This window comes from Trachurus trachurus (assembly GCF_905171665.1).
Source record: "Trachurus trachurus genome assembly, chromosome: 10".
In the NCBI taxonomy this organism is placed as follows: domain Eukaryota; kingdom Metazoa; phylum Chordata; class Actinopteri; order Carangiformes; family Carangidae; genus Trachurus; species Trachurus trachurus.
In genome coordinates, this window is record NC_139894.1 from 6,698,570 (window position 1) to 6,711,477 (window position 12,908).

Here is a 12,908-nt window from a genome sequence, read left to right on the forward strand (position 1 = left end):
AGGTTCGAAGCAAATTTTTCGCAAAAACACGCAGTTTTGTACCGGCGGGGAGACTGATGTGAATGGCGTGACACGAAGGCAAATTTTGCGTCATTCACATATTCACACAAGTTCAAAATAATCAACTCGTACAGCCTATCAGCACTGAGATTCTCCTGACTGAGGATGTCAGTGACTTGCTACAGTGAATATTTATTGATTTTCACACACCAAAAACTGACTGAAAAACTCACCGGAGGCAGATGGACAGGCGCTCTGCAGCTGAAACGGAGCGCCAGTAGTTGGTGTCCTGCCAGGAGACTGATTCTACCTAACAGGTCATCAAACTGGGCTATGGTGAGCAAATAAAGCAAGGCGAACACCTGGTGTGAAGACAGTGTAAGGAACTTGGTAAAGTTAATGCCTTAATTTTGCTTTAAAGTAGTATCGACTCATGTCTATTTCAGAGAAATACTCAACAGGAACATTTATTATATGTAGAATCTAAAAGACTGGACGTCATGCCGGCCACTCTTCTATTAAACAGTGAAATGTTGGCTATTATGTTGAACAGGTGTACCAGCATGCATGTTTTTCTGTGCCCTTATACGTATAGTATGTGTGTGTGTGTGTCTGCTTATTTGCATTTAGCAGACACAGAATAATGTTGGCATTCATTAATTCAAGGCTACAGTGAGTTGCTATCAGAAAGTGCTAGCTTGTTAGTGAGCCAACTTCAGTGAAACAAAAAAAAAGACATTGTTAGAGCCATTTTTGGGTTATGTGTGTGTTTTGTTCATTTTTTGTTTATTACCTGGAGTCCACAGTAGGTGGCGCTCTGTACTGTGGGGTACAGGAAGTGTGAAATACAGCCACAGGTAATTACTCAGCAGGTGTGCTGCTGACGGGAAGAGCACACAGTTTTTCGACCGCCGCCGCCGTCTTCATTGTCGCCTATTGTTTTATGCGTTGTGGCAAATATGTGAGCCTTTTGTGTTATTTGTATGCACAGTTCGGTAAGGGCGCGTACTGTCAAGAGCGCAAGTAAATAAATGTTGATGATTGCAAAACAAAAACATGTTGGATTCATTGGACCCGGAAGACGACGGACGCGTCAAAAGTTGCAGTACAGCAGCCCCTCAGTGGCTTAGGTTCGTTTTGTTGTTTTATTTTAAGAACAAGTCACTAGAGACATAATACGGAAAAAAGTTAACTTAGTTTTCACCATTAAGGCAGCTGTTGGCGAGTAAAGCAATAAAGTTGGAGGCTTAAAGCAGAAGTGAGTGATATATTTGTGTTAATATAAGTCTTAAATAGTTGTATCTTCCGACAGCAATCACTTACATAGAGTGTTTGGACTGAAACACGGGTCTCTCAGTCCCTCTGCTCTGCTCTGAGCCGAAGAGAAAACATTTATCGTATCCTACAGTTTTTATCCAATGAGGAGAGAGAACGGCATGCAGGGCTGTGTGTGCAGCCAAGGAACGCCGTGAATGTGGTGACGTAGCGACGAGGACTGTTATGGTGCGTTCAAGGAAACTCGTATTTTTCCGACCGTGAAGTGGTACCAGTTCGATCTGGTACGAGTTCACCGGTCGGAAGTTACGAGTGGCCGTTATAGTGACTTTCACCGGTAAAACAGGTCGGAAAAACACGAGTGGGTTGCCTGGAACGCTACAAAGTCGTAAGTTGTGACTTGAAGCTGTAATTTACGATTTCAAAAGCCTGCCTGGAAAGCAGCATTAGCGAAAACGACCGGATCACTCACTTCTGCTTTAAGTTAACAACATCTACTCTTGATGGCTAATAGACAGCTATTGTTGCAAATGCTAGCAACAACAAAACTTACAAATAGTTCCATTAACCAAATAAGTGTAAAGACTAAGCAACGGTGTATAACTACTGAGGGCAACTGCAGATAGACAGATAGATGCTGCACAGAGACGCTAGATAATACATGACACACATTGACAGCTTGATATACATTGTGTCTATCCAATACCAATCATGACTCCCAGACATGTGCTACTGAGCCACACTCTTACATAAGAAGTTTATTAAAGGCTGCACTGACATTGACTTCATCAATCCTAGTCAGCCTTTAATTATTTAGTGAAAGACCCCTTTTGTATGATAGGGAATAGGGATTTTTATTGAGCATGATTAACATGTGGTGATGTGCCTTCCTTTGTAGTGTTTGGCAGCTAGCCTCTTTCTCTCTCTCTCTCTCTCTGTAGAGATGCAAACATTCAGTTCATGTTGAACAAGACAGTAGAAAAGAGTGGGAGCTGTGAGACATGCAATTGCCTGGTAGCTAGGCAACCCTAGAGAGCTGCTCTGGAAGACCTTGAGATGTCTCCCATAATATCGCAGGCAAAGTATTGCTGCCTGGAAGCTCGCTGGGACTCTGGATTTTTTTTTTTTAACTCCAAAGTGTCAGAGGAAGTTGATGGGATGAATCAGAATTTGGGGGAGTGAATGAATTTTGGATAGGATTCTTAAATAGGCCACCTTGGAGTCTTCACTTTACCGAAAGAAAAATGATGCACTCCTCAGCTCCAAAGGACATTTCATCATGTGTTCACATTGAATATTCACAGATCAAATTGTTTAACACACTGTCTACAGTACTGTGTGCCCCCCTTTGAGCAACATTTTAAAACTCTACACAAGGACATGTAAAAATATCTATTCCTCGTTGAAAAGCTGTTGGAAAGCGTGCGCTGAATGTCTCCTCTTTGCATCCACCTCTTATATTTCACCTCTGTTTTATTATTCATAGCTATTTGGCTATTCAACATGGACATCTGAAACCCTCTGCTCCTGCTCATGCACAAATGTCTGACTTCGTGGGACTCGGTGGCAGCCAGATAAAAGCAAAGCAAAGTGATTCACCTGTGGCAAGAGGAGCCCTTTGCTTTTAGGGGTCGCTCACCCACACACGATGTGGGTTCAAAGCATCCTTACCTGAGAGAGAGAGGCAGAAGTTCAGACAGAGACACTGAGTGAGACAGCAGAGCGAGATGAGGGGAAGAGAGGAGACGAAGAAGGGGTGTCAGAGGGGAAAAAGAGAAAGAGAAGATGGGGAAGCAGTGACACAGGAAATGGAGAGAGAATGGGGCAGGGAAGGTGATGATGGTGGTGGTGGTGGGGGTGGGGGTGGGGGTAAGGTAGCCGCTCAGCCGGCTATGAGAGCAACAGCAGCGTGGGCACTGAAGTAGAATATTTTTCCAACATCACGGCAGGAGAGCCTCTGAGTGCCCCTGCTATTAGGTGTGTTTGTGTTGCCGAGCCTTCTCTTTTTCTGAAGGAAACAAGTGGCTTATGTTGGGCCTAATAAAATCAGTTTTTTTTTGTTTGTTTTTTTCCAAAATTCTGTTTTTTTCCCCCAGATTCCATTTTTTTCCGTTCTAATTTCTGGAAATTCCGTTTTTTGGGAATTCTGTTTTTTGGTTTTTTTATTTTTATTTTTACTTTTACTCTTATTTTACTACCAAAAATAGTGTGTTTTTAATATTAATGACTAAAATGTACACAAATTAAATAGAAATGACTTCAAATTTATTGAGGAAACAAACAAACAAACAACACTTTTCCTCCATACCTTAAGAACAAATAGGCTACTGCATGGTGCAACATAACACTGCACTATAAGGACTTTGAGTACTGTACTGTACCAACAAAATATTAATGCTTGAGCTGTAAACTGTTTCCAGTAAAATAAATATATTAGTTTCAGGCAACTGATGCACTGATCAATTTTGAGATTTTGGGCTATTTTTCTTCCTTAACATGTATTCTTTCAGAAAAGCTGAAAGAAAGAAATGGTAGAAGATCCACATTAAGGTGGTTCCTTTTACTGTACTTTATTTTGCTCTTCTTTCTCCTTAATTCACCAAAAGTTAGCATGCTACTGTGACATAATGTGCTGTGCCTGTTGTCTGACCCATGTCACCTCAGCGCTCTCTCTCCTGAACAATGATGTATGCTCCAAAAATGGCAATTTCCTCTGTATCCACAACCAATCGTAAAAGTACGATTTACAGTAACAATCTATGAAATTTTACAGTGTAAGTCTTTAAAGGCCGTTTGGAGTGCTGATTAAAAGACGATAAACTAGTTTTGTTTTCTGATAAAAGCACTATTTGCGGAAAGGACATTATGTTATTGAAAGAACTAAGGACAAAATACGAAACTATTTGTTTACAACGTTATGATGGACCACGTTCTGTTCAATCTTACAAATGTACAGCTCTATTTTTGGCAAGGCAAGGCAATTTTATTTGTATAGCCCGTTTTTACAAACAGTTTGTCTCTAAGGGCTTTACATGGCATCATAACAACATCCTCTGTCCTTAGACCCTCACATCGACTGAGGAAAAACTCCATAGAAAGGGAGAGCTGGCCAGCTCAATGGGGAGGACTCAATTGGTTCTTTGTAAGGTCGTATATGGACCGAGCCGCAAAATGCTGCATACAAAAAAAAAAAAAAAAGATTTCCCAAGTATGATAATGAAGTAACTTTCCCCTCAGTGCTGTCGTATGTGTTCAGTCTACCTTATCAGTCAAGATTGGAAAAGCTCAACACCTGCCATGAAGTTGTCGTTGCCATGAAATGTTGCTCAGACACTCATTGTTATTGCAAAGATCCTGCAAACTAATGACATACCCATCAGCCTTATAGCCTACTTTGTATTAACAACTCAGTAGCAAATGCCAATATGCTAGAACCGTAAACCAATAAGGAAAACGACGGGATAAAACAATAAGCCTGCTTAACATCGGTGTTAGCATTTTAACAAGAATTTTTCACTACTCACCTGTGCTTAAGTGGCAGAGTGACAGAGTCACTGAGCCGTGAGCGGGACAACAAACTTTTAGTTGTCATTATTTGAACAATTGGGGTCTATAGCTCGGGTCAAGGTCAAGCTTTGGATGTCACTTCTTATTTAACACTGATACGTATGATGTCATTAATAAATGAGCTCAGTCTGTCATCCACGATACACAAATGCCTCATATTTCACATGACGTGAAGTATATTGTGTTTTAGTTTACTGAGGAAATATTTTCCACTTCCTTTCAGACACAAAGCCTCAGCGTTCATTTCAGCATGCAAGATCACACCACGCAGCTCCTGACTGATACAGTACAGTATGTCTTAATTATCAGCCATTCAGCAGAGCTTGTTACGGAGCACAATACACTATTGATCCTTTGGTTGCAATACTTAGCTGCAGCACAATCAAGTCAGGATTACTGATCATGATAGATGGATCAGAGAAAGCAGCGAGGAAAGGGGGGGAAAGACAATGTAACATTGTTGCTGGGTGAAAATAATCTTACATGCATGTTTTTAAATTATACACACAGTCATCGGCTTTAAGGCCAAACTGCCATAAAAAGTGATTCAATGTATATAGTAGACAGTGCAAACTTTTAGTTCATGGCTTCAGAGTGAATATTTCTGCAACATGCAGCAATAAGAGGATAATGAAATCGCTATTTTAAGGCAATGTAAAATATTCACAATGTGTGACTACACAGATTTGTTCATGAAAATTAACAACCTCAGTTTGGTTGTTTGTATCAAAGCTTTACAAAGCTTCTGGGACCCTCAGACAGACCCCTCTGCATAAGGTATAACAAACATTTTCACTAATTACAGAATTTCTCAACAATCCAGATTAGTCACAATGATGCAACAAACTTGCAAGAGAGACTAATTAAAAGGAACCCAACAGCAATCATCTCCATGAATCATCCTCGGACTGATTTCATATCTTGAAATATGTCAGTATAGCGTGTAGAGATTGCAGACTGCAAGGCCAGGTGCCGCCCGGGCAAAACTTCCCATTATAAATAAAGTCATTTAGTATAAATGTTAACATCTGACATCACTGCACCTCAGGTGTGACATTCATATTAATGACACACATGCTACATGTCTGCATGGACAAATAAAGCCATGCATCTCAGAAATTACCTCTCACCCAGTGCTCCACAACAAATCACTATCCTCTGAGAATTTCAATAAGTTTAAAATAGCAATGTGAATACAGTTGAACAATAGCTTATAAGATGTGTGGCGTAGACAAAATGGGTAATAGTGTTAACTGTTACGCAGTGGCAACAAAATTATACTGCCTGATTGAATTATAAGTCAAAACAATGACACACATTTGTCATTGACCAGCTACAGTATGAGCAGGACTGCATCATCTGTTCACACTGTCACTGTGCCACTAGAAAATATGAGCAGCAACCTCACAGTAGAGATAAACCGGATGACTGTGATGTGGCCCAAAGGTTTCGGAAAGGAATGCTGTGATGTCTGGGTTTTTCGTCTTCTGATCGCTGCCATCTTGGCAGATGTTGGGCACCGGAAAAAATCGAAATCTGGGCAGTGTAGTGTAGCCTGGGTGGAACCAACAGCTATCAAGGCAGAGTGAGAGCCTGCAATAACATGTCAGTCAAACTGCCCTGAAACTATTCATACCAGCAATTTATTTTTAAAGCTCTAAGGAGACAAACACAGAGATGAGTGTCAGGTAGGGAAAGCATCCTTTTGATGCAGCCTATTGAACACTGTTATGGATATATCTGTGTCTTTATAACCATAATCCAGTGTGTTTGAAACTTTTTTCTTCATTAAGTTGCTCTCTAGTTCAGTCACAAACAGATGTCACCTCATTGGATGAGCAATGAGACACCCTGGCAAACAAGATACAGGTTGTAAATGCTTCTAGCGAGATTAAATCCTGAAAGTTTGGTATTTTTGTTCTCTGCATTGGAAAACAGTGGATCACAGTGATAGGAACCAATTCTGCTGCTTACCAAATGAGCCTAACTTCATTGATTTTGCAGTTCTTGTATTTATGACTCCTATATCTTTGTGTTTTGATTTATCTTGTTTGCTTCTTCACAGCAGTATATTTGGAGACTGCACAATGTTGCGATCAGAGAAATTAGGGAGCATTTTTACTTTGGCTTCAACATTCAGTAAATTACAACTTACTGCTTACATTTAAAGTGGAGACGAACTTGACTCATAACAACACACTGTAAATAACACCATTTTTTGGCCTTTACATCTACTAGATTATGTAAGATATTATATATATGTATGTGTTTAAATATTTGTTTGTCAGTTCTCATCACGACCTCTATAAGGCTGTGGGGTGGGCAAGCAACATATACCTCAATAAATGACAACAACAAAGAGGTTTTCATTGTTGATGTGGGCAAATGGTGCTCACACCTCTTACTTTCACATTACTTTATCATACAACACTGCAGCGCTTTCACTGACATGTAAGTACAGAAACATTAAAAATATAGTGAATTATATTTAATTCTCTTAAAGTCATGTCAGACCGGAACCAGATAGTTATAACAGAAAACATGGTGGACAGCTTAAATGCACACATCTATTCCCCTCAATGTTTTATTCAAGGGATTGTCTTTCCTAGCTTTCTTCGAATCTCTGGTCATTTCATAATAAGTCCATGATCATGCATGACAAGTACTTCATGGTGCTCAGCCTGTCATGGGGTTTGGGGATGCAAACACACAGGCAGAGCTGACATTTTTTAATAATGCATGTGATTCAGGGTACTATTCTGGTGGAGCCGTTGTCACTCACCAGTAAACACCCTTTGCAGCCACCCAGTCCAGCAAAGTGGCCTCAAGAAGAGAGAAGGGTCAGTGAAATATGTATGGTTGGGTTATTTTTATTATGTAGTATATTCACTTGGACACATCGTAATGTATTCCCCATCGTTATTTGAAACAACAGAACATGTTATATGAGTACATTATCAGAGGTATGGAAGTATATATTGCTGAATGATGGTGATGGTTGCTGGTTGTTTTAACTAGGGCTGACTGGGTGGATAATGATGGATGAATGCAGCCCACATCAATTTTATGTTATGGTACCACTGATCCCTATTGTTTTATCTGAGCTTGTATGTTGGATGTTACATAATGTACTATTCTTCATGTATGTTTTATGTTGTTTTTTTAAGTGAAGCGAAGTGAATCCCTGCAGCAAACATATTTAAAAGGCAATGTGCCTTTCTTCAAATGTGAATGCAATATTACTTTTCATTTTGTGGACTTAAAAATAGAGAACAATTGGCTTGTGTGCAGGTTTGGGCACCCCACTAACCCAGCACTTATACCTCTTCTATTTCCATCTGTTAAGCATGGGGGCTGGAAGCATTATGCATTCTGGGCGTTTCCAGTGCCCCAGGAAAAACTGCACAGATGGGTGGAAAAATGGATTCCTAAAAGTATTTTTGCAATTTCTGGATGCAAATATCAGACAGTCTGTCAATAAACAGAAAATGAAGAAAAGGGCTAGTTTCTACAAAAGGACAATAATTCAGAGCAAACCTTGAAATGCCCCATTAAATACTTTTAAGACATATAAACTGCAGACCTCACAGTCCAATGACCAAAACATCAGGGTCAATCTGTGGACGACTGGTCTCGTTTTCCCTATAAATATCAACAACTATGACCTGATGGTTCACTGAGAGGACAACATGTATTTGTATGCCGTTGCAGTTTCCTCCTTGTTGTGCATGTTGCAGTCTGTAGTGTACAGTTTTGAAACATTTTGTTGTTGTAGCTTCACTTCCAGTGTTTTCTATAATTTATGACAAAGCAGTGTATTCATGATTTATTAGGGTTTCTTAACGACGGAGTCATTGTGCATTGTTAAAGCAAGTATTATTTTGTCCAAAATCCAGGATATGAAACAAAAGGAGTTGGAAGAGAAAGAAGCTAACAAAGCAGTTGCAGTTGCTAACCCATCACACTAACAACAGAGGAGAAAGGGAGGTAACATTACAGACAGCTCAGACCAACTATTCCCCAGCAGAGAACACCAACAGAGACGTACGACATGTAACTGCATACAAAGAAGGTCAGTGTTGCTGGGTCAGGAGGTGAGAAAGAACAGGCTCTGCACCAGTATCACAAGTCTGTATATAGCCTGATGTTGTCCAGGCAACCAATCAAGCTGCAAGTGCCTCCAGCTAATGGACCAATTGCCAAACCGTCACCCTCATCAATCAGGGACCTGACAAATGTCAATCAATAATTACTGGTCTCACAAACACACTCAGGGGAGAAAAACAATCCAAAAACACAGCAAATTTAGCAACAGTCGTAACAGTGATTAACTGAGGAATAAAAGGAAGAAGCCAACACTCACAATAACACAGCCACAAAATAACAGATCTACTCAAGGTCAGAGGATTCAGAGGATAGTTCTGCTTTTCAGACATGGCAACTTTTAATCAAACTGATGCTTTTATTTGTCAGTCACCTAGTGGCATGCACTGCAGTGTGACTTAATATTAATGCAGTACGGGTCTTCAGATGAATGCTTTGGTGACTGTTTGTTTATTGCTACACTGGCCGAGGCATCTATACATCATCATCTTCAGCTCCAAATAGAAACACACACTCAGACACACAGCTGTATTATCATCACTGATCTTTGAAACTTTCCTCTCCACAATAATTGCAGGATTTGTTGTTTTTTCATGGTCAAAGAGTCTATAGTTTTGATTGTATAACTCAAGGTCATGTTGCTGTATAAATTCAAATGATGGGTAAATTCTAAGTATCAAAAGGCTCTATCTAAAAAAATAAAAATAAAATATTTTCCAAATTAATGGACATTTCCAATACCAGTCAGGTTTGCTTTTCTAATTAAAGCAGATATCAGCTTCACAGCCGTTTCGGCTAATGCTGCGTTCAAGGCAGGCTTTTGAAACCGTAAGTTACAGCTTCAAGTCACAACTACGACTTGGTAGCGTTCCAGGTAACCCGTAGCTCGTGTTTTTACCATCCTGTTGTCTGTGAAAGTTCCCTATAACGGCCACTCGTAACTTCCGACCCGTGAACTCGTACCAGATCGAACTGGTATGACTTCACAGGAAGGAAAAACACAAAGTACGAGTTTCTTTGAACGCACCATGAGTTAGCAGCCCCCGCCCTTGTCAGGCATCAATTGGTCCTCGTGCTACGTCACCACATTCACGCGCATCCCTTGGCTGCACACACAGCCCTTCATGCCGTTCTCTCTCCTCATTGGATAACACTTGTATCCCACAAGGAAAATTTTCTCCTCGGGTTACAGCAGAGCAGAGTGACGGAGAGACTCGTGTTTAGGCTGAAATACTTCATGTAAGTGATTGCTGACGGAAAATAGGACTATTTAGGACTTATATTAACAAAAACATTCCACTGATATCTGCTTTAAGGACACACACAACGGCTGAAAATTAGCATTTTCACCCTGGTGTTGTGTTTACATACATTCTGACCAGAGCCGGAGCCAATGACTTGTGTCTACTACAGCAGGGGTTCTCAACTAGTCTCACTCTGGGACCCACATTTTCCCATGGTCATTATAAGTCACGACCCAATTTAATAGAATTCAAACCAAGATTTTTTTAAAAAGCCTTTAAAAACTAATTTTGCTCTTTATTGAGCAAAGTGCATTTCAGAGCACATGAACGAAACTGAGGAGGACCATGACAACTGCATATATGGAAGTGAATAAAAAAATATCAAACTGCACAAAATGGGGACCAACAAAATGATATATTTGACTTCTAATGCATCTCTGCATTCAGAGCATATTCACAAAAGTGAATAAATATCAAATTGCACAAAATAAAGACCCACAAAACAAAACAAGATTCACCGCATTCAGGCCACATTAATAAGAAACTGATATCTTTGCATTCAGTAAGAAACTGAGGAGGACCATTACAACTGCATGTGTTCACGTGACGCGTGCCTTTCAATATAAGTTATTTTTCAAAATAAAAGACATGTCCAACATCAGATGTGCATTAAATGTTATTTACTTTTTTGACCAGCTGTCAGCGACCCATCCAGAACGGGTCTGCAACCCACTTTTGGGTCCCGACCCACCAGTTGAGAACCACTGTACTACAGTGTCATTTGACGGGAATGTGGATACTGATTAAACTTTCTTTCAGTGTGAGCAGGTAGTGGGGCTTTTGACATGTGAAGACTTGAGCATTTTAGTCTGAATTTGAATATCTGTACCCATTTCATCACTGACTGAGCAGCACCATTTGCATTTACTAGTGAGTTTTTACCGGTGCTTGGTTAACTGGTCATACATCGTTCAGAAAACAGCCAGCCAATCAGAAGAGATGCTCAGAGACTAGTTCAGTTCAAGCTCAGAGACAATTTGATATTATACCACCAGCATCAGTTTAGAGTATATTTATGAACAGCCGAAGACGTGTTTTCCTTTCACAGCTTGAATACAAAAACAAATGATAAAGACACTCCTGGCGTTCAGCCAATACTATCACCTTGGGTGATTAGATGACATTGCGTGACATCAGCCTATGAGACAGTGGGGCTGGCGGTCCATGATTTTCACAGAGCCCGGGAACATGTGATGATGTTGGGGAGTGTTGATGATGATGGTGATGGTGATGATGATGATGATGATGATGATAGGGTCTGTGCCAGTGGCTGTGTACGTGTGTAATGTTTGAGTGTGATGAATATCCCTATCCCAGATGGCTGGCTCTCCATGAGACGGACTGTGCGAACCCTCTCAACCAGCATGAGGCTTCAGCAGTCAGCCTCCGTCTCCCTACCAAGGTCACCGTCAGCAGAAAGGCAGACAGAACCCCGGACAAGTTTAATATCTCCTCTGCTGACAGCTGCAATTTAATTGTTACCTTGTGAAACAGATACTACACTTTCAAAGAGAGGGAGACTAAGGCTCTATCTTGATGGCTCTCTGGTGAGTGCTCAAAGTCCTTAGGCTTCTTTTTAAACTTCAAGAACACTTCCTTAAGCAAGTCTGGAAGAGATAGCCAGAAGACCCACACAGGCACTTTTGAGACTTTTACTCCTAAAGTCCATTTAATGAAGGCTGAAATTCCCAAAACCTACATATACCATAGCTCCAAGTTTGTGACTTGCTAATTACTTAGGAAGTGTTTATTATCCTCTTGCACATGTGCCTCCCCTCCCTCATTTCCTTCCCCTGGTTTCAGTCTCCTCCAGTGGGACCAACATTGCAGTATTTTTTCCTTTTCCTGGCTTGTGCTTGTCAGAATAACTCTGCATTTACCTGTACTTCAGGTTCACCATAACAGTCGGCACTGTCACCTGCCAGGTCTAACCCCGTCTCCCCATGTCGTGCCTGTTTGGATTGTTGCTGCCACAGTTGAACCGTTACGCCTGCCCAACTGCCACCTCAACTACAGCTACGCCTACGCCCACTGCTCCGACTCTGCTCCAGCCTTCACCATCTCCACCGGTAGCAATGAAATTACTTTGAATCTGTTTCATCGTCAAACATGCTTTTTAGATGCTGCTGCGGTCTGAGGTGTTACGGACCAGTCGCTCATTAAAACTGCAGATCACAGCGTGCACATGGAGAGAGGTTCCCCTCGTCCACAGCAGCATATATCATGATCCAGATGGCAGGGTCTGCTTGAGACTTGTTTTAAATATATAGTAATGCTGTTAATAGAAAGTCAAATCCAGACAATACAGTGCAGTAAAACTAACTAATCATCATGATGTGCAATCAAAGTACTATTTTGCTTCCATGTCACATTGTTGTAGTTTTTCTAAGTCATAACACAGGCTACAGCTACTTAAAAGATAGATGTTGGCAATATTTTATATATTTGTGAACAAAAAAAATCAAAGGTCATTAAAGGACTAAAACCAACAATGTGTTAGTCCTCAATATGCTCAATACTTCAAGCCTGTCAATGGCACTCACGCACATTACAACTGAAGACATAAATCTTTAAAAGCAGGTCCTGGATATGAACATTCATTTTTTTCAAATATTTCTGCATTGAATAAAAGGCAATACAGTGGAGTTAATAGTGAAT